The following is a 27,266-nucleotide window of genomic DNA, read 5'->3' on the forward strand; positions in this document are numbered from 1 at the left end:
TTTTCATTATATAGACTGCTTGAGAATAGTGCGCTCCTGGGTGATTTTGAACATGCTACAGTGAAATGTGAAACTATCGTCCTTGGAAACACCAGCTAGAGGTTTTATGGACTCTGACCAGCTATTCTCTTATCATGAAAAAATTCAGCAGTGTTGAGTAAAATTACTAGAAGGCAATAAGACTTTGGTTATTATGCTTATCAGTCATTTATCTTTTTGTTTTTCTCTCTTCTTTTTGTTGCAAGTAAAATTCCCAATTTCAGGAACAATTTACAATTTATTGAAATCAGGTATTTAGCCATTCATAATCACTTCAATAGAAACGTTTGTTGGATAAGCATCTAGCAATATGACTGAATTTGACATTGAGAAATTAATCTGCATGTATGTTACTGAATATTTGAGTTGGCAAAAATCCCTTTATTAGATACATTGTAAAAAGCATGCATTCACAGTTATTGCTGTTACTGTTCCATTTCTGTGTCATATGCTTGCTACTTGTAACTTTTTATATAAAAATACATAAAATAATGTATAATAATTTCGTACCTTGAGTTTAATGCAATGTTTTCTTTTACCTAATTTATCAATCCTCAGGAGATTAAGCTCAAAATGTAGTTTCCAGGAAGTTGAAACACAGATAGAGCAGAGAAACAACTGTCTCTCATCCCTCAATTAGTGAACAGAATACATTAATTTTTAGAGATTTGAATGAATTCATAATAGGTTGATCACCTAATTTCAGTTAAAAGGTGTGTGATAATCTATGTATTCCATTCTGTACTCTTAACTAATTTATTTCCACGGCATTTATTAGGAAGTTTGCTTCAGTACAGTAGAGTAGCAGATTTTTGTCAGTTACACAAATCTTATGGTTGGGTTCCAACTTTAGAAATACAGACACAAACCATTTCCTTATGCAAGATGAAATTATGTCTGTAATTCCAGCTGTAAGTATTAGTAACCAACACCAAAATCAAAATTGAGAGGTTACGCTTTTATAGAATTACTATAGTTTGAAGAGCCACTAGTAGGTAAAGTTGAAAGCCTCCTCAGCTAAGAACTCAATAGCCATGCATAAAATCATAGTATCATTATCAATTTAAAGTCTATCTTTCACCTTCCCTTCCAAAACAAAGCTCAGCTCCTTCTGAATTATCTTGCGTCACTCATGGATCTTAGGTTTTTCTGCTTAAAAATGTTGCTAGATTTACTAGAAAAATTGTAAAGAATTCCAAATATGTTCTTAAACTATAAGTACATGGGGAAAAAAGAAAACCTAAAAGACTGATGTAAAAAAATAAGGTGATCTATATGAGCTATTTAAATATATATTTGCATAATTAAAATACAGAAAATCTGATTTCTAAAACTGTGACATAATAGTGACATGAGAAGAAGGGTTTCAGGTATTTGACTACTTTTCTATTTACAAGGTATTTTAAACTTTTTTTTTTACCTTGAATAATTTGTTTTCACATATTAGCTGAAAAACAGCCCTCTCTCTTCTGCAGTCATTGAGAGTCATTGAGTCATCCCTCAGTTACATGGGTTTGCAGCATGCACTGATAGTTCATTTCCAGATCAGTATCTCTTCACAAGTTCATATGATTTATCCCTGTTTTTTTCCTTAACCTTTCCAAGTCCTAGATCATCATCCCTTTTTTAAGTATATGTTAAAATATTTGCCACGTCCATGCTTAAAATGGATGCACCCATGCTTCCTTTATAAAATAAAAGTAGAATTAAAGGCTTGCTAATAGAAATGCATATACATGCAGACACTTGTGTGTATATTTATAGATATTTAATATTGGAGATAGTGTATAAAATAAGGAAAAATCTAAATATGAGTTTAGTTTTGAATGAATTACATTGTTCACACATTAAAATGCTGAACTTGTTTTTTAAAGTTGCTGAATAATTATATCTAAGTGCCTCAATCCCACTGTTACATGGTGTTTGTCTAGTCCCTCCTAGACAAGTACACAATAAAATTAAGATTTTTCCAGTGAAGTGTTAACTGAAAGAACTGAACCGGAGAAGACATGGATATTAATAATTATATTGCATGGGCATCCTTCTTTTCTTTTAAAAATATCAAATTCTACCACAGAAAAAGGAGGGAGAAACATAAAATGCTGTGTAAACAGAACAAGTCAAGCAAAGTGAGAATGTTAATGCTTGATCCTGGAAAGTCCTTTAGAAACATAGTGCCTAATAGCTACATATACCCTAAACCAAAAAAAACTACTGTAAGTAAAAAATACATGTATACTGGAGTAACAGGGTCAAATTATATCTATTCAAATATAAACAAAAATGAATTCAAACACAGATAAAATACTATAATTAAAATATTTAATTTCCAGTAATTGAATTCTTTCTGTAGTCAGTGTGAATAATAGGCTAGTCCACTATACTGCAAACAGTAAAGATAATATTTGCTTCTTATCACAAAATAGTAGAATATTTTAATGTGATCTATGAAAGTCAAAATATTTTAAAAAAGGGGTTGCTGCTAGGAGTAAATAGTTTTCCTTTCTGATCAGTATTTTTCATTATTAGAAATCCACTTGTTTAAAACCAGAAGGAAGTTCAAACAAGCTTTAAATTTTATGGAAAGGACGTTTGGGTTAAATTTACAGTTGCATGTGTTAATATTGTATAACACAGTAAATTACTGAGGATTATCTGAGCTACCAATCCTAGCTTCATGCAATTTACCTAAAGTTTGCCTTAAACTAAAACTAAGAATTATATTTTCTCGATAATTTTGCTTTGACTGGTGCAATGAGTGTGATCTACAGCTATGTTTACAGTACGGTTATTTCTTACATACTTTTTTAAAATGAGGTTTTCTTATCATAGTGCATTGAAATATTATTTACAGATTTGTGGTCTGGTTTTTTTTTTCCTCTCCATGGATACAGTATTATGGATATACTTTTCTTTTTGCATGATAGTTCAACAGCCACACCAAACCTTTTTTCTCTGCTCCAGGAAATATGGTCTTTGCAATTTGTCAAGAACTCTCTGCAGCATCACTTAAAAAACTCAGGAAGTTCATACTGTAAATCATCCTCATTTAAACTTTTTCTATCTTCACAATTCTAAAAACAGCTTGGAAAAAAAAAAAAGACTCTGATAAATGTTTGCACCTCATCCTTCAATTTTTCTCAATTTTTATGCTGGAGATATTCTCTTGAACCTATCAACAATGTAGCCAGTAAAAGGGAATAAGAGAAAGTAGGAAGATTTCTTGTTAAAGAGAAATTGTTAGCCCCCACACCCCTCCCACACCCCTCAGAAAAATCAGACAAAGAAAAGAAACACAGAAAGGTAGTATAATTAGAAGAAGAATATAAAGGACTTTTGCTCATACCTATTCCCAAATTTGCAAACATTTTTAGGACAGATAAATTCTTTAACCACCAAATAAAAGCATTCTGTTTATGTCCAGCTCCAAAGGACATAATTAATACTTCAGAGAACACTGTCCTACAGACAAAATTTGGGGTTTTTGGTGTGTCTTTTACTTTATGTGTTAATCTCCCTGATACCACAAAGATATTTCAGCTGAGAGAGCACAGCTGAAGTATACAGGCCTATACAAAGGATAAAAGCTGCACCATTCAAAACTCTTTTGAACATAGAAGTCTATATCTGATCTGAAAATATCTCCTCATTTGTAGCTCAGCGCTTGATGTGAAGTCTTACATTCACAACTCCACTGCCCTTCATCATTACCTCAGGATCATCTCTCTTTACTCTTTGATGATCACTTTACATCTTTATCACTTGCTGCCTTTCATTTCTGTCCACAGTGAGTTTAGTTCCAGTTTAGTTCTGTTCCCACCTCACCTCAAAATTCACTGAAAATGCTGGAGTCCTACCAGCTCCCTGCCTTTGTGTTGCCCTTGAATCCATTGCTTCTTTTCCCATCTGTCACTTCAGAGCCATCTTAATCACACCTTGCCTATAAACAGCAAAACAAAAACATGAGATCTCTGCATATCCTAATCACCCTCAATTTATGTAAAACAAAAGCTATGAAGGTACACTGGAATGGACAGGAGGGTGGGCTCATTGGGGTGTACTGGGTCTGTATTGTAATGACTGTGCATCTGTGTTGTCTGGGCTGTCTACCCCCATGTGTTGGCGTGACTGCTCCTGTGATAGCCATACCTCAGTGTTCACCCACCATTTTTCTTCTCCCAGTTAACACCATTGTCAGACCATGTCCAACACTTCTAATTCTTTTCTGTGCTGTATTTATATTAGTATGTATCTCCACACAACAAAAATCCATGCCGTTGCTTCCTTCACATACCTATTAAAACAGTGCACAGCCTGGCAAACACCTGCCAATGGTGCAGCAGAGGTAAGGTAAGAGCAGCAAGGTAAGAACATCGGCTGCCAGAAAAAGCAGGAGTTGCTGCTTCCATCCATTTTCTTTCCCAGGAAAAGGAATTGTGCTGATCTACAATCTCCAAACAAGGTCACTATGGGGGAAAAAAAGGAAAATTGCTATCCCCTTCAAGCAATGAATCCTAGCTGGGAGAACAGAGATAAATTAAGAAGCCCATGATGAAAAAAACGGAAAGAATGAGACTGCTTAGATTTCTTTTCCAAAGTAAAAGGCCTGATCAACTCTGTGCAGCATCATTTCATCCCTTCATTCTCAGATAAAGGAAAACTGTGGTTCAAGTCTTCTGTATCCCAAGGAGAAGGATGCTACAACTGTGAGTACCAATCCTATTCAGACCTCTGGAAGGACTTAAAAGCTTCTTGCATAAATGTGGGCAGACAAGGACTGGGCCTATCAGGGTAGTCTTGTGCTGCTACATGCAGCATCTGCAACATTGAGTTATTTAGATCTTTTAAGTTTTCCATTCTTGAGTCAGTCCTCCAGGAAGGTACATAATAAACAGACTAAGCTACTTTAAAAATGGTGGCTTTACAGGAAAGCAATTACTTGGTATTTAGTTTAGTTGGATGTAAAAATACTTGTGTGGAAAACATCAACAGCTATTGTGAAAAAAATAGGTGCTTTTCTTTTTCGAAGATGCTAGATTAATTTATCTCGTTAAATGAACCATTCAGTTGGATCAACTGCATCACTAAATGAAAACACTTTTCATCTGAGATTTTACTTGTGAAACTGCAGTGTCTGATTCATACTTTAGTCATATCCTTCTTCTAGATCCTGTTTTTTTTTCTGAGTTCAGTGAAAGTTTCAGTTAGGAAAAATCAGTTTATTGAAAATGAATGATTTCCACTATCTTTAGTGAAGCCAAAAATTTGATTTATACTGGGTAAGGAGAGCTTCATTCTCATTTCTCTGTGCTAGAGGAGCTTTTAACACAAGTCATCTACTCTTTCTCTTTGTTTTAAAAATCAGTAATTTAAAGAAAATTTAATGTTCCATACTTAGGCTACCCATATAAGTTTGAAAAGAGAAGTAAACAATGGAAGAGAAGATTAGAAATCTAAAGTAAGCCTATTTTCCCAATGATCAAAGCAAAAATAATATTTTCAGAAGTTACAGTTGAACCCTTGGTTACTATACAAGCCCAATCCTAGCCTTCATTTTTAAAATTAATTTCATATTATCATAAGATAAAATTCAGCTCAGTAATATGAGTGATTTTTATTTTTATATCAATTTAAAATTAAAAATTTACATTTAAAAATATTTAAAGTGCTAATATCCTTTATTTTAAGCACAACTTATTTTGCTGGTCAGAAAGAATTACTGTCTTTCTTTTTTTTCAGAGACAAGTCTCTGCATTTTGAGTTTTCCTTGCCAAATGGAAGACATTTTTAATTTCTTTCCAACATTTTCACTCCCACATTCTACTGACTAGTTTTGGTGCAGAAAACACCCATGGGGTGATTTTGTTTGATATTCTGAGCATATCTGGCACCACTTTAGTAATGAAACAGTACATTACATCTCTGCCTGCAGGAAGAATTTCTTCAACTCTTATCTAAGTTGCATGGCCAAGATCCAGGCCCAGAGACTTGTGCCGTCATTTGAGAATAACTTCAGTGACATAAAGTATCTTGTTAGCTTTTAGTATCTTGGTAGAAAGTCTACACTAATCTTGGCAAATATTATTTCACTGGAAATAATTTAAATCTTACATTTTTAAAATGTCAACAAGAAATCTCCATTTGTTCATATCACCAGCTCTTTGATGATTGAAAAAGAGAGTGATGTTAACATGGAAAACTTTTAGTTCATAGCAGAAGGCAGAAAGGATTTTGTGACATTTTTATTAAATATGCAACAGTTTTCAGATCTGGGATTTTTTTCCTATAATTCAGCTAGGATTCTTAGTTTTACTCCTCCCTTTTGTGATGCAAACTTCATAGCCTTTATGTGTCTATCAGATTAGCATCTCTTTTGCAATTCAGTAGCTTAGAGGGATCAAAAAGAAAAAAATTCCTGTGCTGGCATATAGTATACAGATTTATAAAATGTCTATCAAATGTCATTAGAGTTTATCTGGATCACAATGTGCTGCTAGAAAATTATCAGATTAGAGATGCATAAAAATAAAAATAGGAAATTACTCTAGAAGTTCTGCATAATTTTAGTTTTGTAAGATTTTATTATTCAACTGGATTTGGTCAAAAGAGAAATCTCAACAGGCATAAACTTTTATGGAAATCTCAACAAGGACATAAACTTTATATAGTATGAAATTTTAAACACACATCTGTTTGGAGTATATGGAGTAAAAAGTAAGGGAACATTTAGAAACTTTTTTAATGCTTTGAGAAAATGAGTGCTTCTTCTGTCTCAGAATTAATCAAACAGATTTTCCACAAGGTCCTTTCTATACAATCTTTGCATGGTGGTGAACAATTCATTTAAATGGGAGGTATAAAATGCAATATTTTAGAAGGAACAGAAATAGATCATGGTAGTGAAAACGTTTGGAAGTATGGTGTGTGATTCTGAACCTAGTAAATACACCTTGAAATACTGCAAAATTTTAGTGCCTTTGATTTCCTTACTATAAGGCATATGATTTAAAGCTGTGACATAGCAAGGGCATAATAGCCAATTAAGTAAATGGGAAGGTTCTCTCTTAGAGTTCCTGGATCAGAATCTTGTCATTCAGGCTCTGAGCTCAGCACCCTCTGCTGCTGGTGGCACTAAATGAGCTGATGATAATTGAGAAGGCTCCTTCTGAAGGCTCCTCCTTGTCATTTTTGTTAGCACTACACAACCCACCTCCAGCTATGATGGTAATAACAGAAGTTAGTGCGTGATGAAAACTTGTTCAGTTAACCTTTAACATAGCTGTATTGCATTTTATTTGTCTTTGCATTTTACCAAATTAAAGTAGAAATTAGAGGGTAGCTAATTTAATTTGAAATACATTCTGTCACTCTGTCTGGATTTTCTTTTAGTGTTCTTGAAACCTGTTCACTGATAAACTTATATCAAATGTTTCTTATTTTATGCCACGGCTCAAATGACATTTAGCTTGAGAATGAAGTTCTGAAGATTTAAATTTTGTTGTTTTACCTCACCACTTGACATTTATTAACATTTCAAAGCTCTCCAGCCTCTCAGGATCTGCTATCCAGTTTGAAGCTGATTTTTGTCAGCGCTGAATACCAGCCATGCCAGAAGAAAGGAGAAAAACTTTTCATCAGAAGATTACTAATCCATTTTCTCAATGAAAAGAACAATCCAAGTACTAGAGCCAGTGGGGCCTTCTACTGCTAGGTGGAAAAACCCCTAACATTTCAATTCACCAGGCTGTATTTTTGCTATGTGAAAACAGTCCTTGTCTTCAATTTCAAAGCTTATTGAGGAGAGAGTGGAAGTCAAAGAGGATGATAAGGGCAAAAAAAAAGCAAAACCCCAGCAGTGGTAAGTAAATAAATGATTGTACACTTGTGCTTAAAATTAATGTACAACATAATATGGGGTGGAACCACTTCTGTTCCTTTTGGATAATTTGCAAATCTTCTAATGAGTTTTTGGAGAGTGTTTTCAGACCTGGATCGGGCATTGTGTGCTAACACTTTAGTTAAGTTGTCTTCATCTACTTCTAAGACTTATGGACTCTCTACATTCCTAAATGCTGTTTAAAGGTGTTAGAAGGATAGTTCTGACAATTTCCACTTCTTCACTAATTTTATAAATCATATCTAGATCATATATAGATCACAGGAACTACAATATGGAACTCCTGTTGAGCCTAGTCAAACATTGCATAGCTATGGCATCTAGTCAGTATTGTAATCATAGAGCATTGTTTCAACAATGGGGCAAAATACAATGCTGTTTTATAATGTCTCATTCAAGGATGCAATCCACAAAAAAACACTAGAAAAGGACCTTTTAGAGAAAAGGCATTACAGAGTCACCTAGAAGGAGCTTTTCATTGTCCTTTTTCATATGCTGATTACTACAGTAATAGCAAATGTGAAGCGAGAACAAAAGCATAAAAGAGATTTTTTCTTTTATGATAATAGTAATGCTTATCTCTGCATCTACTGCTTGGGTAATGTATTGTCTGGGGAGAATTCTATGCTGATAGAGACTTTCAATCATAACATGCAAGGATGATACTTATGCAAGCCTTCCCCAAGATCATTATTGAAGTTTCGTAAAATTCATAAATGCAATAAACATGAACTGACAATATTGCAGCATTTTGACTTTGTTGATTTCAGCAGGAAATTCATTCTAGATTAGAAAATCTGCAGAAAGCTCAAGTTTGAACAAAAGTCATGAATCTCTCCCCTCTCCAAGTCATGCATATTGTGGAGTTTAATACTGCCTAATTTGTTAAAATGTGGTGCTTATGCTGACATATGCAATCAATTTTCTATTGTGGCATGCTTTCCATTACTTATTATGCACATCTCCCAGATACATGGGTATTCCATTATGAGCACAGGAGTTTGTATGTCCCCAGACAGCAATAAGCAGTCATCAGCTTGCTGAAAACTGCAAATGTGCCCAAGCTAATGCTGCTGCAAGTATTTGGACTGATATTACACAAAGAAGTTGCACAGAGAAATACAAAGGAAGTCTTTCATCTGTTTCTGGAATATTTTATCCTTGGCATTACAAAACGTATTTCAATTTATATGATGATGAACATACATTAAAAAGACTTATGTGTTCACTTTCTGAAGGTGCTGGTACTGTTTTATTCTGGGGCTAAAATATCATGATGTTTAGGAAATATCTGTTCAACCAGCTCATGATTAAGGAAACTCCACCCTAACTTTACTTGTATTTTGTTATTGATTTCTGTGTCTTAAATGCCTCTTCATGAATGCTAGTTACAAGTATTTAATATCTCAAAGCTGAATCTTAGTTGAAATCTTGGAGAGTTGAACCTTTTCTGGCTTAAGCACAACAGAAGCCAAAGGAAAGATGGGTCCTTGTCATTTCCCCAAGTCTGTGCCACTGCAGGGAGACTCAGGAAGGAAACAGCCTCATCTGAGAAACTTCAGGAGATTTTTAGACTCTTCAGCCTATCAGAAACCAAAGTACTGTAAATAAAGTCCTGCATCTGTAAAATGCTTTTTTTACTGTCATCAAAAAAAAACCCCAAAAAACATGAGAGGAATGTTAAGGCTGTCTGACATTCTTCTAATGTATTGGAGGTGACATTTTTCTAATTTATTAGTAGGTGATTGATCATCTGCATTCATTTTTATGAAACTCTGAAACTGCTGTGGGAAGTTTCAAGCTTAGCCTGCCACATGAAATAAAATGGTCTCTAACCAGTGGGCCAAGGAATGGGACGCCTCTTTGCTCCTTTAATTTTCCCTTTTAATGTAATGAATGTTTGTCTTTAAAAAGAAAAGGAATAATTCTCACATGAGTTATTTAACAGAGAATTATGCAAGAACAACTACAGTGTTGTGCTTCAGGCAATTAGTTTTATAATTTTTTTTCCATTAAGCTGAATTCACAGCTTCAGGTAACAGTATCTGAAACCTCACAGTTGAAGGCAGTCTCTGATATTGCTTTTGTCTTTCCATGTTTAAATTCTGCTATTTCAATAGAATTTGGGAGCTCCTACTTCTGAGGGCTGTAAGAAAATCCCAAGAGAAGAAGAGATGCTTCACAACACATGCCTTACACAGCAGCCACCCCCGCTCCATGCAGTCCCTCTCACAGATGACCAAGGTCACAGGGTAGTAGTAACCAGCAGCAGTCGGAGGAAAAAGACCGTGAGGGGGCGTTGAAAAAGGGAAACTGAGGTCTTTTCCTACTGTACTATTGCTGCTGCTTTACCAGTAACAACTGATAGGTCATCTTGCAAACAGTAAAAGGGAGAGAAGTTTTCCTTTGTCAGCCCCTCCTTCTGTGAATTTACACCTAATCTGAGTTTACAGCAAATGCTGACTGGCAGAGGGGATTATAAACACAGTAGTGATCTTTTCCTATCAACTAATCTTGTATTTTCACTTATTTTTTAGAGGACAGTTCTGTATTTTTTGTGTTTAAATAGACCTACCCTGTCTCCAAGGTTTTCAGACAACTTAGGTTTTAGTGCAGGACAGGTTTTAAACACTTCAGTCGAGTAGTCAGTTTCTACTGAAAAGCTCAGTGTCCAGTATTGTTATTTAAATGAATTTATAGTCAAAACTACTCTCCTCATGAATACTTATTTCTTTTGATCCAGGTCAAAACAAACTCAAGTGACTGCCTCTGTGACGAATTTCAATAAATCTTTCTTATTTCTTTTTGCTAAAATGAGAAGATGAAGGAAAGAAGGTAACATATTTTATCTGAAGTCAGCTTCTAATTCAATTAGAGCTTCATCTTGGCCCCATTGAACTCAGTGGGCTTTTTGCCACTGAATTTAATAAGGTTAGAATCAGACTCAAAACATGCAGTTTCTTATTTCTTCCAGATAACAAATTAAAATATTAAATATCTCAGGGTGAACATTTCCTTCTCGTCCACATGTTCTTTGATATTGTGTTATTGCTTTTTCATCTGTCCTTCTGTAACTTTTAATTAAGAGTTCCTTTGTGTGTAGGTAAAGGGAGGCTGCTTTATTTCAAAACTTTTCAGGATATGCTTTAGTTTTGATGGTTTCTAAAGAGAGAAAAAGCAGGAACAATTTTTTTTTCCTAGTGGAGGTTTAATCTACCAGATGTGCTTGCTTGAGGATGAATTGGGAAATGAGATGATGAATAAAAGGTATGAGAGCAAACATACACTTTCTCTCCTATTTTAATTTAAAAAAGAAAAAAAGGGAAAAATGTATTTGATTATTAAGGATCCTTGTTCATCAGACTCTCCAGAAAAAATAAACCTCCATTATATTTAACAAAATGTTCATTGTGAAAACTAGATTATTATTACTGATAGTTGGATTAATTTCTGAAGCCTTATTACATTTATCCATTCATTCTTTTTAAATCTATCAGATTGGTGCTTACACTAGGGATAATTGAAAATAAGCCTTTTGATCCAATTTTTTGTCATTAGTTGCTATCCCTGACAATACAGGTAAACGGAATGTGATATCAGGGGCTGAAGATTCAGATAAGAGCTTGAAGGAGGACATGTGGGCAAAGCAACACCTCTAAAACATTCCTGAAGTTTGGTCTATTTTTACACAAAGAAGGAAGCTATTTCAGTGGTGGAGAGAAGAAGGGAAAGGGAATGTGGAGGCTGAGGGGGGACCGCACTGCTCTCTAAAACTACCTGAAAGGAGGTTGTGGTAATGTGGGAGTCAGTCACTTCTGTCATTTTTTAGTTAAAAGAATGTGAAGAAATGGCCTTATGTTGTGCAAGAGAAAGTTCCAATTAGATATTATAAAAACGTTTATCACTGGGAATGATGGTTAATCATTGAAATAAGTTGCCCAGGGAGGTTGTGGGGTCACCCTCTCTGGAAGTGTTCAAGAGCAGTCCAGGTTTCTCACTTGGGGATATGGTTTAGGAGTGATTATGGTGGTGTGAGGCTGATGGCTGGACTAGATGATCTTGGAAGTCTCTGACAATATTTACGATTCTGTACGACTCTGGCTTGATTTTCCTTCAGATTTGTTCTGGTGACCATGTACTTGTTGGATGGCAGAGCATGTACCAGTAGCACTGCCTGGCTAATACTAGAACAAAGATACCCTCCATTCAGGCAAATATTTTAAAATCCTAACTTTGCTCTAAGCAAAAGTTTTGCACTACAGTTATTGGTTTGGGCTTAGGTGCAAGGCCAAAAAAATGCTAGTTATCACTTTTCTGTGCACATTCACACAGCATATTGGTATATGTGAGATGGTAACTGAAGGCCTTCCTAGAGCATTTGAAATTAAGGAAAATTTAAATTTTTACTTGGATTTAATAATATAGCAGGGGAATAGAAGGGGAGAAAGTAAAATTCCACCCAAACTATTGATGTGCCAAGTAAGTAAAACATAATTTTTAATTGGGTGATTAAGTCTATGTTATATTTTAAAACCTTAATGAAAGAGTCTAGGGTGATAGATGCATGAGGGCAATTCCCATTCCTTGTAAGAAATAAACTATTGGCTACTTACAAGGTTTTCTAATGACAAAACTGTCTTGTAAATTCATTATAGCCTTGTTTATTGATTTATCTAGGTCTCTAAGGAATATTACAGACTGATCTGAAGTACCTGTCTCATATATATCGAAAAGACTTAAAACTGCTGAAAAACAACCTATTTGATGTCTGCATAAGTTTGTCTAATTGTTGACTTTAACACTAGCTTAAAGAATATATTGGATGCTACCATGTCATTAACTTTTCCCTCTGATGAGGGTTCTTGAGTGTTTTCCTGCACATTCTAAGTTCCTTGCTCTAAATGTAGTAAGGGTAAGAAAGAATTTTTTTCAATTCAGCCTTTTGCTGTGAAGATCTCTCCAGTAAAGCATTTCCTCTTGACTGATATTTTTTCTTTTGTCTGAAAATCAATGTACAGTCTTTTCTACTCACTGTACATCCTGGACAGCTTCCGGTTTTGAAATCTTGCCAATGTCACTGTAAGACAGGAATGTAATATTTATTTAGTTAAATCAAATGGGAACCACAGATCAAGATATTATTTATAACCCAATGGCACGGGCTAATTTTAGTAGCCGAGCTATATATGTGTTAAGGAAGCAGTTGCTAAACCTTGCTTAGAGAGCTTTGGTGTCTATTGATCTTGCCGATTGTAGCCACACCTTTCATCTGAAAGTGATAAATGGATAAATTGAAAACCACATGAAAACAAATTAATGACTTTTATTTAAACAAGTAGAGGGGAAATTATTTTGTCTATATTAGCTCCAGAAAACAGCATTTAAGCTGTACTAATTTTCTCTTTTTTTTTTCACCTGATCCAGGTGGTGGGATCCTTTCATTTTCTTTTTCAGACTATGGCTTGGATGAAGAAATGTTGAATAAAATTAATTTCAACAAGAATGAAGGGATGGAAAAAAGACACTGAGTTAAACTGAAAAGAGTCCTTGGATTTGTTCAACAGAGTTGCAATTGGGGTAGTTTCTGTGCTACTAAATACTATATTCTAAGCTAAAGTAGTGTATCTGGCCAAAATTTTTAGATGGAGGAGAAAAAGGACTTAGAAGGACATGTTAGACTCAACTCAGGCGTTCCTTGACATTGGTCAATGACTATGTGAGTTTCAGATGTCATTAAATTTACCTTGTATTACAAGCAAATTTTCCTTTGGCAAAATCTAGCAAGATTTGAAAAATTGCATGTTTATTTTACAGCAAAGGAATAAGATTACCTTTATTTTCAATTCATCTAGGCAAAGAAAGAGGTAAAAATGACATCATTTTATTATTCAGATATTTTGGAGAGAAATATACGAGTCCATGATGATTCATACCATGGATCCAAACATGAGTTTTTGGGAGAGTCCTTGGCTGAGCAACATTTATTTATATATATATGGAAAATAAACTTATTCCTCTGGAAAACTGATGCATTTTGATGTGAAGATTTAAGATCTCCTTCCTTTATCTCTAAAATTATTAAGTATAAGAGTTGCCAGCAGGCTTTTAAATTGCTTAAAACTAAATGTGAGTGGTCAAAGAGTATTGAAAAAATGTCACTAAAAAATGAAGTAAAACTGAAAGCACAAAACCTTAACATTTCACTGGCTTATTGGGAGGATGGTGACATGTTTGCAAGAATTTATAGGTCAATAAATATATTTTAATAGCAAATACTATTGAAATTATGGCAAATTTCCATTGATTTCTTAAGTCCTAGAATAAAACTTTAAAAATATCCTTATAAGGTACATGGCAACTCTGCTACTGTTTAGCAGAACAATCAGTAATTGGGTTAAAAAACATGCTTCAACTTTTGATCCATTTTTGTCAGTATGAATAATCAATGTAAAATAATAAATAGTGCTAATGGCAATTTAATGAAATGTGAATAGTGAATAGCACTAGAGATCTTTGGAAATGGTTGATCTATCCATCACTTTATCAGAAATGCAATTTTTAAATAGTAATATAATAAACTGTGTTTCAGATTTTTATTTTTGAATAAAATGAATCCTATTACAGATATATTTTATATCTGATTTAATAACACTATTCTTGTTCTATCCAGTTACTGTCTGTCAAAGTTTGTACTAGTATTACATTCACAATTCACGTCTGCAAGTTCAAAAAACTTAGTGGTACTATTGCTATTTGTAATGTCTTTTTATCACTTTCATTATTTATGAACTGATGGTGCTTTGTTGTGCAAACTGAGAAAACACTTTGAAAAATGTCATGTCTCTCCTTATCTGTTAATTTTAAAAAGCAGAGCAAAAACATTATATATTTAAGTATGTTATAATTTTTTAATTTGCTCTCTGTAATCAGGCCTCTTGCTGATCTCTCCAAAAGCATCAACATTCATTGGTCAAACCAGAGTCTACACTGTATTTCTAAAGTGTGCCCTGAAAAACACAAATTTCTTTGGCTCTATTTGCTCTTCCTGTTTTCTCATTAGGATGCCCAAGGATTTTCACTGAACTGGGTGGATTGACTATAACCAGGAACTGAAAATTTAAAGTTTTCTTCTCACTGAAAAAGATCGACTTCATATTTCAAATTCCAAATGGAATGACAATCTACAGTGAACTTGTTCAGCTGAAATTTCCGGGATCTTAGGCACTCCAAGCTACTGGAAAAACATCCTGTTATTAATCCTGGATTAATGAAGAGAATGGACTTAGGGCATGATCCAGAGCCCATTGTAGTCAATGGGAGACTTTTTCCATTGACTTCATCGGGGTTTGGATCAGGCCTTTACTACCTAAAATGAATAAACTCCCAGCAAAATCTGCTATAAGCAAGTGGCATCCTTTCCTGAGATCTTAGAAGACATTGAAGACAATAATAGCCATGCCTCTCCCATGACTATGGCTGTGTGTGTGGCTCACTGCTCATGGGGAGCACCTAGTGCAGTTTAAAAGCACAGAAAACCCTTAAAAGTCTAAGGATTGCTGGTCACATTCAGAATATTTGGTCTAGGAAGTAGGGATTTATGTTCCTAAAATAAATTGTTAAATTACGAGAAACAAAGCTGATACATTTCTGAATATTTCTTAGTTTCCAAGGGAAAGGGGATTATTTAAGTTTAAAACTCTCAGAACTTTAGTATGTGAATTCTTGATGTTCAGAAGTAAAAACATTAATGTCAACAGAGACTTTAATTTCTGTCACCAACCTGTAATGATAGTACTAACACAAATTCATCAATTAGTCTATGAAGAGTGATGATTTTCAAGTTTCTCTAAAGAATGTCAATATGGTACAAAATTGAAGGCAAATAAAGGAGTTGTTTAAAACTAAAAAATAGATGGGATTTGCAAAGTCTTGTTTAGTACTGGTTGTGGGTTTCATAGGAAAAAAAAACTTCCCCTAACTCTTGAACCTGTGTACTTTCCAAATAAAAAGTGATAATTAAGTCATGTAAATGTCTGAAATTCTGAATTCCTGATAATACAGGCAAAGCAATGGCTTCAGGGCTTTTGGCTTCATAGTCTTGATTAGTTACATGATATCTGACTTGGGTATCTGCAGGACTGTCTCTATCTGAGATGCCTCTAAAGATAACACTTTTGTAGCAGAAAACTTGTCATGCTACTGCAGTTGTTTAATATTGATCTGATTAATTGTGTCCCAAAATTACCTCTATCTCTATATCTGGTTATGAAAGAAACAAATATGGCAACTAAAAAATACTTTATATATTTGAGCACGTAATTTGCTTTCTACTCCATCCTCATGACACAAACTGAGAACCTTATAACACTTCAATCAGCACCAACCAAAATCCAGAGGTTGAACAGTGAAGTGATTGATACAGCCTTTGGAATTCCAGAAATCCTTCTTGTAGCAATAGAGAGAAGTTAGACACTGCCAATTGTAATTTTTCACAACTTCAAAGCAAGTGATTTACAAAGGGAAGAAGAAAGAGCTTGAAAGATTTTTGAAAGATGTCCTTAAATCCAGAAACCCTTGTTACATTCTTCTCCTTTTCCTCCTATGTGAAGGTACTCATATTTTCCATTTCTTGCCAACACTCTGAAGTAATTGCTGCCTTGTACTTGTAGAAAGTTCTGTCAAAATGTGACATTTTTTAACAGACCACTTTTTTCCTCATTTCCATGGCATAATGACATGCATAGAGAGGAAGAAAATTTTTTATATGGCACTTTTGAAAGAGTTATTTGTAATGCTTTATTTTTTCTTTTTTTCTTTTTTTTTTTTTAATCAAAACTAATAAATAAATAATATGGGGCAGATTGTTGGTCCTTCTGAGGTAATTAAATCTTTTACAGTAATTCCATAAGGACTGAGTTTCTTGGTTGACTAAAAGAGAACTTAAGTGGAAATGGACCTGCTTGAAAAATCTCTTTGGGAGATATAATGATACAGTGAAACTCCTCAAGAACTCTTGCTTTTATATTTAATCTAAATTTTTTTTCCCATTAGAAGTTAAATGCATTGATCTTGCTGGTTTACACACATTTTGGGGAAACATTATAATCAAAGCATGTATTGTAATTGGGATCATTATTTCACCCTATAATTTGTTTTCTTATAAGAAGTTCAATGCCTTGCTAGGTGACTCTTGTCATGGTTTGTATCTCCCTTGATTGATGTGATCCTATTTGACCCCATTTTTGCAGCTTAAAATGCTGTATAGGACAAAAATTCTATTTGAACACTGGAAAGATTCACCATTATATTTTCCATTTTCCACTTATATTCTATAAGTCTGATTGATATGACTGTAGATGATAATGCAATTATACTGTAAATCTCTTTATGTGAATTATAGATACAGTTTTGAGGTTGACTTTGGGCCACTGGTTTTTGAAATTTGCTATTATATTGGCTAATTTTTAAATAAATGTTAAGATTCTTCTTTTATATAATCTCTTCCTTTCATTGTATTATTTTCTTATTGCTAGTTCTTAGATTTCAGTAATAACACTTAAATGACACAGATTAAAACTATTTATATATTTCCCTCTGTAATTAATCTGTTTTCCTAACTTGCACAAGAATGTTTATAATATGCATCTTTATATTCTTGAAAAAATTCTATGATAATACTGTCAAAATATTTTGGAATTGTTTTCCTTTAAGCTCTGTAAATTATTTCTGTCATTTATGTTAATATATTTTAATTCAGTAAAAATAAGCTAACAAACTGTGAAGGGCACAAACTATAAACCTCTCAACAACTTTGGCAAGCAAGAAAAGGCATGAGAAAATATGAATGGGGATTTGGAGGATCTGTTCTCTGAGTGAGTGATGTTATAAAATAAGGACTTTATGGATGACGAGTTGCATCTACAGCTTGAAAAAGAATCTGCATGTGTTTTACAGCACATAAATTCAAAGTGACCAAATTACAGGGCTGTCGCTAAACTTCCTTTTCAGTTGTCTACCTTAGACAAATCCCCTTTTTTCCTTTACATTTGCTTTGGTTTTGAGGTTTTTTTAAGCATACAGAAACATGAAATGTAAGAATTCATTCAAGCATGTCACTGTGGTGGGGCAAATTGCATATTATCCTGGTTCACACAGTGCTCTGCAGAAAATTTATGTGTTATATCTAGAAATTTGTATTATCTACACACCACCTAAGACTTGCACTCTTAAGAATCTTTGAAGTGATGTTAGCTCTGAATTTATCTATGAAATTATCACTGTTTCAAATATATCTGGAATACCTTATTGCTAGTTTCTCTTTTCAAAATAATGTGTATGCATTAGCTCAGAAGAGAGGTGAAATGGCTGAACATCAGAAAATCATGCTGATGGACAAGATGGAATAGAAAATGAACTTAAAATTATAGGGAAGTGAATATTTATGTAGGTTTGTCTCATTGGTTAAGGTTTATTTGCTACTGAAAGTCACAAGCACGCAGGAAAATAATTCTCCTCATGTACAAAAAGAGAGCAAATGGATTCTGATATGAAAATTAGTTACTTAAGCAGCTATTACATACAGGGATATTGAATGAAGCATTGTCGTTGAAAGTGGTTTTGATTTTTTTGTACATCATGTAATGGTTGAAGTAAGGGTATAAAACAATCCATTAATGTGTTGTGGCATTTTTTATAAATACCAGAGAGAGAGAATTTTGATTTTGTATAGGAGCAGTGCATGTATCAAGACCTCTTAATCTGACAATTTATACCCAGAAACTGAAAAATTATTTTGATTCACAGTTGAGATTCTCAAATTGATTTGTCCTAGGAAATCAGTTTCATTGCTCAGAGCTTATATATTTGAAAGTACAAGTAGCACATAGGAAATCCTGTGTCCTGAGAACTTGAAAGAAAGTCTCAATTGCCATACTTACCTGCACAAGGGAAAAACACTCTTCCTGAACTGAGATGTGAAAATTTGCCACACACACACAAAGACATACAGACACCTTAACACCCTCTTCACACACAGTCAATACATTTGCTATTCACTATTTTGATGGCTCAGTTTCAGTACTTCTGGCATATCTTATTTCTGAGAGAAGTTTTTGAGAGAAAATATTCCATTAATTATAAGAACAGCAAATACAGATATGACATTGTCACATGTAAGAATAAGGTTTAGGAACAAACTCGGTCTAGTCTGAGAAACACAGGTGTGTTTCTAAGATGGTCTGCAAATGTTAATTTTTCTGCCTTGAAACCTGCATTATTCAGATCAGAACTAAAGTGGATAAACCAACGCCTCTTTACTTTGATAGCCACACACTGGGGTGTTTCAACAGTTTCATTGTGTACAAAAAATGCAATTTTTGGGCTTACAGTGGGCCTCTCCTGTTATTTCTCTAGCTATTGAAATTCTCAAAATGCCATATCTTAATTTTTGCTTTCTTCCATATCCTTAATAACTGGTTATCACTAATAAACTTTGAAGCTGAATTTCTGTATTGTTTTCAACTCATGAAAGCTACCAAGTGAAGTTGGCAATTGTAAATGTCATGTCAATATGGTGTTGAAGAAGACAATTACTGCAATTACCAATTTAAATTTAAAATTCTCTTTTTTCAGTATTCACTTAATCTCTCAGATGAAGACTGAGAGTGTGATGTTATTGAATTATTTTTAATAGAGAATAACCTGCCCATGCATTCTTTATGGTATATTAGCCTGAAAACAAAGATGATGAAGGCAGTTTAGGTTTTGAGGGACAGACTGGAACCTTTTCATTTTGGTCTCTACAGCATGAAAATTCCAAGCCCCCAAACGTCTAAGGGCCAGAAAAGACAAACTGTTTGCATTAATTAATTTATTTTGAATCTACTTCTACATACCAAACACTGAAAATACAGAACATAATTTTTTAAGGAGATCTGACAGCTGAGTTATCAACTTTCCTTTATAATCTTATCAGGTAAAAAGGAGGCAAAGTTTTCAACAAACCTCCTTCATCTTTTCAGGTATTCATCTCTGTCTGTGTGTTCTCTTTAAATTTCCTTTGTTAAGTTTATGGCACTCTCTTTTCCAGACTTCTCGTTTATTTATTTTCCAGATCTGGCCCAGAGGACAAAACATCGAGATGGATCTGATTTTGCATATTAATTGTCAGAGCACGAACATATAGCATAGGTGTTTCTGTTTTAGTAGGAGATAAATTGCATCCTTTTGGCCTGTGGAAATACTGAAAGTACTGTAAGCTTTCATGGTACCAGATGGTTTCTAATTATTAATGCCTTTGCCTGGAAGATTGTTTTTAGTCAATGGCAAACTCACATTATATTTGCATTTAAATGGCTCTCAGATGTACCCAATAACTCCTCAATACACTGTCAGTAGGGACACAACTCCAATTCTGTACAACACCTTCACCAAAGCAGCTCCTGGCCAGATGTCTGCGCATAAATTGAATGAACTGTGGCTCTAGTGATGTCTGGTTATCTTTTACTTCTTTCACCAAAACAGGGCTTTGCCCCCTCCCATGATAAACAAACCTCTGTTTTTAACATGACAACCTATTACGTCTCTTTCATTATAATTTTCCCTGGGCTAATACATCCTTCCCTAATGAAGTTAATTACTTCCAAGTACTAGAGGTGCTGTGCCTAAATATCTATGTGAAACAGAAAAAAATCCATTTTTTTCACTAAAGCTTTCATCACAGTACTGCCAAAGCAGAGTCATTATTGCATTTCATCTAAAGTTGACTGAAATAGGGTTTAAAAATAAATTCTAATCAATGCAGATTGACATCATAGAATAGTGCACAAAACTGCACTTTACTTTAAAGGTGTTTGTGTTGCTGTGCTGTGTTGCTGTGAAACCTTTACAGGCAAAAATTTGTTTGGAGGATATGTTTAATGTAGAAGAAAAAGATATATTAAGCATTAGATAACTGTGTTCCCCTCAAACTTGTACACTGCTGACCAGTGACATAGGAAAACTTTATTTGAATTTCAATATTCTAAGTTTTTTTTCCTGATTTCTATGATTTATTGAACATGATAGTTGTTTACACGACTTTATGATATTCATACAAAAACAATCCTTAAAATTTTCCAAATATAGCAGTTTAATTTGTCGACAAATTTACCGCAAGGGTTTTTTTAAGTATATAATTTTATCATTAGAATTCATAAAGACAAGAAAAATATTGTCTTTTCAGTTCCATTATCCCAGATAATGGCATGTCCTATCAATTTCTGAAACCTCTTTCTTTCAATTTCTGTTTCAGTCACTGGCCATGTACTTGTCTATCTTGTTATAGTTGGCTTACATATTGTTGCTGTTAAATAACCATGGTCAGCAAACAGCAATGTCGTATTACCACCACCTCAAATGCAATGGCAAGACCTACTGTGAACAGTTTTCATGAACTGTAGAGGAGGTGAGCATGCTCTGATGTAAAAGGAATTGTAACATGGGTAATTAATTATTTGCATATATTTTATTGTTATATTGTATGCTTTTAGTTTAGGCTTTTAGCCCACAGAATGGGGAGCTTCTCTGGGACACACTCACAGTCTTGCTGAATTCAGTGTTAAAAGTCTCACAAAGCTCAGATTTCATCCCAGGTACCTTCATTCACTGCAGGTGAAAAGGTAAAAGTTAGTGACAGGTCTTCTCTATTGCTCTGCTTGTTTTGAGGGCAGGGGTTTGAAAATAGCCAAATATGAATGCAGACAGCTGTGACAGGACTGTTTTTATGAGTGTATGAGAATGAATCATATTCTGGATCAGGAAAACCAGCTACCAGAACTTCCAGCACCTGCACCTTTGAAAGAAATGCATACTTTACACAGGCACATTATTGTTGCAGGGCTGGTGGCAGTGGTCCTACAGCTGTCAGTTCGCATGACAAAGGATGGAGGCCCTCTAGCAGCTGACAGTGATGGAAATTTTTCCCTAACTTCAATGTGATTCTGGAATTAAATATGGTCCTACATACAAGTTATCTATTTTGGATTTTGCTCAGTTCCCCTTGCAGCTTTCAAGAAGGTACAGGTTTCTCTGGAGAGTGACTCATTCCATCCAAAGACAAGGGTGAAGATGTGGAGGGTGATTCACCTAACTATTTCCTTCCATTCACTTGGAGAAGAATGCAAAACCTGACTAATATAGACAAGTCAAATAACCAGATCTTTAATAAATTGCTTAAACAGGATCTTCAAAATATCATGTTAAAAAAAATCTTGACACATCTAAATATAACAGAAAAAAATAAGTCTAAATTTAGTTTTAGGGTCAAGCTTCAAATTCTCCTCAAATTTTCTAGATGAACAGGAGAGAATGATGAAAATAGTTTTCCTTGTTAAGTCTTGGCTCCTATGTAAGGTGCTTCCTACAGTGCAGGATGTTTTCTCTTCCAATAACGTTTTTAAAACCATCTGTATAAACAGGAGCTGTCAAGGGCAAAACTCCACTGGTGTCTACCAGACAAGCTGGGCAAGCATATGCTCTTTAATGCTGGGGGGATATAAATGCAAGCATTATCCCTCCTGCTGTCTGTGCAGCCAACAGGCCTCAGAATATACATAAAATCATGGTTTACTTAACATGTCGGTATGACTTGTCTGGTTCTAATAAAAAGTAATTTTCTTGTCAGTACTGTGATGGTTGCCTTTAGGGACATACATTTCTATAGCAGTGCTGTAGTAGAAAATACTTGTAATTGACCCTGACTAAAGGCTACACAAAATTTTCACTGCTGTTGCAAAGACCCTTCCTCAGGAAAGGAGAGGACTTTTTTGTAACTACGTAATGATGAGTAAATAGAGAAAAGCTGCTGTAGACACCAGATCCAGGTCCTGCATGAAGAAATGTCCAGCATCTTAAATTCAACTCTGTCCAGCAACTTAAATTCAACATACACCTTTCAACTGGAAGGGCTTGATGCAGGGCTCAGAAGCATTCAGAGGAGTTGAGCAGGTCTTCACTTTGGAACTCACAACAAAGAAGAGCATTTACTGGGGTTGTGCTGCTGAAAGAGAACCAAAATTAAACAAACTTTTGCATGCATTGGGCTTGTGTCCTGCTGAGGAGCAATTTCATTATTTCATTTACATTCTGTCCAATGTCAAGTGTGAAGAAGTGTGTAGAAGGTGATGTGCTTAAACTATTTCATTCCATCAACATGAAGGGGAATGAAAAACATGACTAATACATACAAGTCAAACAATTAGATCTCTAATGAATCTTCTAATTGGGATATTCTGTAAATTTTTAGAGGGATATTTGCATCTGTACTTTTTGACCATATAAAATCTGTTTCCTCTAGACTATTACTACTGGTCACATCAGGCCAGTTCAAGTAGAAGTTGCATGAATTCATCAGTCATAAGACAACATGCCAATTAGGCATTAATGTTTCAGATTTTGAGAACTGTAAAGCATATCTGGGGAAAAAAAACCCCAAATTTCTGAAAAGTGTTTACCAAAACTAAGTCCTGAATTACTTACCCTGAGTTGCACGGACAAGAACAGAAATTTCCCATTTTGTAGGAGTTTGGTTGCTTCCCTGTGTTTCTGTTATTTCCTGCTTATTTGATTTGTGCTGGTCCATTCCACAGTCTCTGAGCCACAACTTTATAAATTTTTCAGTTTTGACATTCAGCCTGTCAAGAACAGCAACACACTGAATGCTAACAGAACCTTCAGAGAATTTTTATCTTAATCATAATTATCTTAGGCCTAGAAATAGAAAAGTAATTTGTATTTAAAACTAAAAGAAATAAAAAATAATGGAGAAGAATGGCTGCTATCTCAGCTTTAAGCACAACCTTTATTAATGACAGAAAAAATGAGCACTAATGTTCATGTCTTCCTCACTGCAAAAGTCTACAAACATCTGCTTTTGATACCTTTATATATATTTCTTTCTCATACAGAAAAATATGACATAAATATACAGAATATATTTCTAGATTTTTATTAAATGGACCAATATGTGTCAAATATTTTAGAAGTGTCATATATTTCTGAAATAACATGACTCTGGCTGCACAGATTTATAGAACCCTAATGTAGTTTGTGGTAATTTTTTGCCTGTGATCCAAATCAGAATATGTAAAGATCTGTAAGTTTCGAGAAACTAACTGAGTAGAGAGCTGTTTGAATTGAAGCTTAAAAACAGTGAAAAGACAATCCTTGGCACTACTTGGAGTTGATATAAATTAGATCTAGGAAATGCAGTATGCTCAGTACTCCTGAATATGAGAGCAGTATCAAAATCGCTATGTACAAAATAGCTACAAGAACTGTTTTGCTATTTTACATCAAACTAAGCAATGTTATCAGAGGAATCTATTAATTTCAATTTTATTATGTCAGCCTACCTGAACTTCCCTTTGTTGTTGTCTATTTTTTCTTTTTATTTACTTATTGATCAAGTCTTTCTAATTTTGGAAATTTCTGTTAACCAGTGGAGCAATATCACATTCTTTCTTTAATGAAGAACTATGTCTCTATACAAAGTGTAAAAGGGTATGACTGGTATGTAAATTAACCAACAAGCAGACCACAGTCTAATCCATTTATTCATTCAAGTACCATTGACTTGTGGACTTGTTTTGCATCAGAAACAATTGCTACTGTCTTATATAATTAAAATAATAAATCTTTTTGCTTTATAGCATTGTTCAGTAAATCCAAAGCCTCTTTCAAATCTGAAGGATGATTTCATTTACTGTAAGGAATCTCTTCCCAGCAGAATTTAATATGCATATGTGTGCATATTTAAGCTAGTTTGTTACTGAATTTCTCTGTTGCCTCTGTTGTAACTACTGACATGCTTGGGTACACCACTGCGGCCAGAAGGGAAGATAAGAAAACCTTGTGCATATCTGATAACTGTGAATTTATGGAAAGCTCTCTCAGTATGATTTTTAAAAGCTTATTAAAAAAAATGAACACTCCCCTGCGCTCAGTAAATTGCATTTGTGTAACAGTTAAATTTGAAATTTTCCACATTTACCAGGTAAAGAAATGAGTTTGGATCTGAAAAACTAGGAGCAAAAGTTTTGTCATATAAAGCAACAGTTCCTGGAAGAAATCTAAATAACTGAATTTAAACACAGAATCAGAGTAATGTTATCATTTTGAGCAGGTTGGTTTCCTTTAGTTATTCATTTTCCTTTTGATACAGTGTGATCATCTCCAGTAATAAAATCCTGAAAAGAGCTAATAGAGTATAGTCACTGTCATTAATGATAACAGGACTTAAGATGGGACAGTTAAGCATCAATATATCTCCCTGCTGTTAATTATTTAAAGCTATTGTCTGTGTGATGGCCTGGATAAGGATGGAAAGGTATAACATGCAATACTGAACTTCGTTATTGAAAACCATTTTATTGCTTGTCTCTTTATGCCTCCTACTGAGGATATAAAGTTAGTCCTTGCCATCTGTAAAGAAGCAATTTTATTAGTGGTGGAACTGCCAAGAACATTATAGGGCTCCCTGGAATTCTGTCAAAGAAATGTCAATTTGATCAATACTCTGAAAGTTGAAGGCTCTATGAAAGTAAGGCAAATCAGGACAAAGCACATCTGGCACATGAAAAAATACCCTGAAGATTCAAGAACAGTTCTTTTGCGATAAACATCTTCAAATGTGCAAGTTTACAGTTAGATTCAACAGTTTAAATGCAGAGTATGTGTAAGTTAGATGAAATTAGATAAATTTGTATGCACTAGACTTTCACAAACTTCCTAACACCTTTCTCTCAGAGGAGTACATCCACATGCCACATGTCAATCTACCAGCACCACCATTGTCCTAATTTATCAATTTGCACCCATACTTTCAAACACGTTTAAATAAACAAAACAAGCAAATATTATAAAGGGAATCAGAGGAGCCAGATCAGACTACCCAGATTATGAATTCTATGAGACTATCTTGCCACTTGTTTCGGATAATTTTGATAGTAATTTTCTGCTAAATTAACCCAAACTAAATGGCTTACACCTATTATTGACCAATATTAAGCATAGGTACAGAAAAGTAATTGGGCCCGAAGTTAGATTAGCTCTATTTAAGTAGAATATAATTCATCATGGGTGAGTAATACACAGGGATGCTGAATTAAAAACTGTGATGATTTATAAATTGTATGTTTTCAATGAGATCTGAAAACTCTTAAAAAATAAGTGGCAATAATTATGTGCCCTTTTTATGTTCTATTATTTCAGATTAGTGAAGATAAAAAGAATCTATTTGGTGTTCTAGATGATTAACAAAACTAGCAAAAGTTCCTCACCAAAAGGCCAAATATTAATAGACAATATTTAAAAGATTTCAGAGACTCCTTCTCTGTCAAGAAATATATTTGTCTGTTTTCTTGAACCATTCAGGATGAGAAAATATTTTGCAGATATTAAAAGCAATGAGATACCATCTAGTAGGAGAGAAATGAAACATGGCTGCTATTAATGATAATAGTATAAATAAAATTCCTGAATAATAAACATGATCATCCAAAGAGTTGAAAACGCATATTATAGAGAGGATGTATAATGTTCAGTATTAAAATGAGGAAGCTGTTATAAGGATTCACTCCTTTGTGGGTCAATATTGAACTTCTCAAAGGCAGCTGTCATGTTCATTTGTTGGGCTGTTATTCATGTGCCATTGCTCAGGACAGAAGCATTTACAGAGCCAAGACCTGTGCTGTAACTCACGTCATTGTAGCATCATATGGAGAGTAAAAAATGAAGCGTTATTTGGATTTTTCTGGAAACTTTTGTAAAAAATCTTTGTCACAGGATCTCTTCTAAGGAGATACAGACATAGAGATAGATAGATAGATAGATAGATAGATAGATAGATAGATAGATAGATAGATAGATAGATAGATAGATAGATATAGATAAATACACATATGCCTGATGATATTTTCATACCACTTCCCTCATTGCTCTGTACAAAATAAAATTAGTTCTCCCAAGATGGAAGGGGTTAAGTGAAACTGTGACTCTATGTGTGCCTTAGATGGAAAATGCTTCCCCCACCATCATGTGGGCCAGAGAAATGAGCTTGCATTTGCCTGGCATGGGGTTCATTAAAAATCTTTTATTGCCTTATCTTTTGAGAACAGCTGGCTTGTAAAAGTTGCATATTGAATTTATTGAGCTCATTCATATTTCAAAACATGTTTATATCTGTCAGTGAGCAGTTTTGATAATATCCCTCTTATATTTTACATCAACAGTATTAACTACAATTCATGTTGTTCAATTGCTATTAAAAGCAACAGATGGTACACTAAACTGT

At 34.3% G+C, this 27,266-nt stretch overlaps 1 protein-coding gene across 4 annotated transcripts in view; it reads left to right on the top strand.

Annotated features, from left to right (window-relative positions):
* Positions 1-17,409, top strand: part of NETO1 (neuropilin and tolloid like 1) — a 79,151-nt gene extending 61,742 nt beyond the window's left edge. The window contains exons 11-13 of one of the 4 annotated variants that reach the window (XR_010028951.1): positions 15-7,897; positions 10,680-10,771; positions 13,361-17,409. The gene's annotated coding sequence lies outside the window, so the exon portion shown is untranslated. Of the gene's footprint in view, positions 1-14 lie in introns of all 4 variants that reach the window. The other 3 variants (XR_010028952.1, XR_010028950.1, XM_063165288.1) reach the window with 3 other exon arrangements.
* Positions 17,410-27,266: the final 9,857 nt, after the last annotated feature.

Source organism: Melospiza melodia, chromosome 1 (genome assembly GCF_035770615.1).
Source record: "Melospiza melodia melodia isolate bMelMel2 chromosome 1, bMelMel2.pri, whole genome shotgun sequence".
NCBI classification, from domain to species: Eukaryota; Metazoa; Chordata; class Aves; order Passeriformes; family Passerellidae; genus Melospiza; species Melospiza melodia.